Source organism: Petromyzon marinus, unplaced genomic scaffold (assembly GCF_048934315.1).
Source record: "Petromyzon marinus isolate PM22_M1 ecotype Great Lakes invasive population unplaced genomic scaffold, UKy_Petmar_22M1.pri1.0 PM_G_Scaffold_61, whole genome shotgun sequence".
NCBI classification, from domain to species: Eukaryota; Metazoa; Chordata; class Hyperoartia; order Petromyzontiformes; family Petromyzontidae; genus Petromyzon; species Petromyzon marinus.
In genome coordinates this window covers 800,001-802,500 of record NW_027423015.1, presented here as the reverse complement: position 1 = coordinate 802,500, position 2,500 = coordinate 800,001, and positions in this window count along the sequence as shown.

Here is a 2,500-nt window from a genome sequence, read left to right as displayed (position 1 = left end):
TGGGGCTGTATTCTTCCTGAAGTCCACAACCATCTCAACTGTCCTTAGAGCATTTAGCTCTAAGTTGTTCTGGCTACACCAGGTCACCAGGTTGTCAGCTTCCCACCTATAGTCAGACTCATCCCCACCAGAGATCAGCCCAATGAGGGTGGTGTCGTCCGACAAACTTCAAGAGTTTGACGGACAGATGATTGGAGGCGCAGCTGTTGGTATACAGGGAGAAGAGCAGTGGGCAAAGGACGCAGCCCTGAGGAGTTCCCGTGCTGATGGACCTGGAGTCAGAGACTTCTGTTCCCGGCTTAACGCACTGCTTCCTGTCAGAGAGGAAGTCTGTGATCCACCTGCAGGTGGAGTAGGGCACGTTCAGCTGGAAGAGCTTGTCCTGAAGCAGGGCAGGGATGATGGTGTTGAAGGCAGAGCTGAAGTCCACAAACAGGATCCTGGCGTAGGATGCTGGGGCGTCCACATGCTGTAGGGTGAAGTGGAGGGCCATGTTAACTGCGTCGTCCACAGACCTGTTGGCTCTGTAGGCAAACTGAAGGGGGTCCAGGAGAGGGTCTGTGATGGCTTTGAGGTGTGCCAGGAGCAGGCGCTCAAAAGACTTCATTACCACAGATGTAAGGGCGACCGGTCTGTAATCATTTAGTCCTGTTGGCCTTAGCTTTTTGGGCACAGCGATGATGGTGGAGGACTTGAGACAGGCTGGTACATGGCATGTCTCCAGGGAGGTGTTAAAGATGTTGGTGAACACCGGAGACAGCTGGTCAGCGCAGTGCCTGAGGGTGGCTGGAGAGACAGAGTCCGGCCCGGCTGCTTTGCGTGGATTCTGCCTCTTGAAAAGCCCATTAACTTCTCCCTCCTGAAAGGAGAGAGTCGTTTCTGTAGTATGGGTGGGGGATGGGGCCTCTTGGGTGGGAAGGGGTGGTTCAGGACAGTCCAATTGTCTTTCAAATCTACGGTAGAACTCGTTCAGGTCGTTGGCTAGGCGGGAGTCGTTAGTGGTGTGGGGCGCTCTGGGTTTGTAGTTGGTGATGTGCCTGAGCCCTTTGGCAGACAGAAGCAGCGTCGTTAGTAGAGAACTGGTGTTTTAGTGTCTCTGAGTACAGTCGTTTAGCCTCTCTCACCGCTTTGCTAAACCTGTTCTTCGACTCCTTGAATCTGTCTCTATCCCCACTCCTAAACGCTTCCTCCTTCTCCAACCTCAACCTTTTGAGCTTTGCTGAGAACCAGGGCTTGTTGTTGTTAAAGTTCACCCTGGTACGTGTTGGGATACAGCAGTCCTCACAGAAGCTGATGTACACAGCCTCTGTGAGTTCATCCAGACTATTGGTAGCAGTCGTGAACATATCCCAGTCAGTACAGTCTAAGCACGCCCGCAAATCTTCCACAGCCTCACTGGTCCACTGTTTAGATGTCCTCACAGCAGGTTTACAGAGTTTTAGTTGCTGCCTGTATGCACGAATCAGGTGGACCAAGGGAGTTCTGTGCGAGCCGAACAGCCCCGTGACCCACAAGAGAAACATCCCCGCCAAATTCGAGCGTTTGACGGGGTCTATCCGTGAAAAAATAATCACGTTTTTGAGTGCACATGCATTTCTGCTGCAAATGCCTCTGGAAGTTTCATGCCGTTCGTATGCCAATTGTGGCAACACGAAAATGACCCGTTTTCCCATTCCGAGGGATTTCTGTGCGACCCTAACAGCCCCGTGAGCCACAAGAGACACATCCCCGCCAATTTATAGCGTTTCACGGGGTCTATCCGTGAAAAATATAGACGTTTTTGAGTGCACATGCATTCCTGCTGCAAATGCCTCTGGAAGTTTCATGCCGTTCCTATGCAATGTGGCCACACAAAAATGACCCGTTTTCCCATTCCGAGGCATTTCTGTGCGACCCTAACAGCCCCGTGAGCCACAAGAGAGACATCCCCGCCAACTTCTAGCGTTTGACGGGGTCTATGCGTGAAAAATATTAAAATTTTTGAGTGCACGTGCCTTTCTGCTGCAAATGCCTCTGGAAGTTTCATGGCGTTCCTATGCAATGTGGCAACACGAAAATGACCCCTTTTCCCATTCCGAGGGAGTTCTGTGCCACCCTAACAGCCCCGTGAGCCACAAGAGACACATCCCCGCCAATTTCTAGCGTTTCACGGGGTCTATCCGTGAAACATATAGAAGTTTTTGAGTGCACATGCATTCCTGCTGCAAATGCCTCTGGAAGTTTCATGCGGTTCGTACGCAATGTGGCAACACGAAAATGACCCGTTTTCCCATTCCCAGGGATTTCTGTGCGACCCGAACAGCCCCGTGAGCCACAAGAGACACATCCCCGCCAATTTCTAGCGTTTCACGGGGTCTATCCGTGAAAAATATCAATTTTTTTTGACTGCACATGCATTTCTGCTGCAAATGCCTCTGGAAGTTGCATGCGGTTCGCATGCAATGTGGCGACACGAAAATGACCCGTTTTCCCATTCCGAGGGATTTCTGTGCCACCCTAA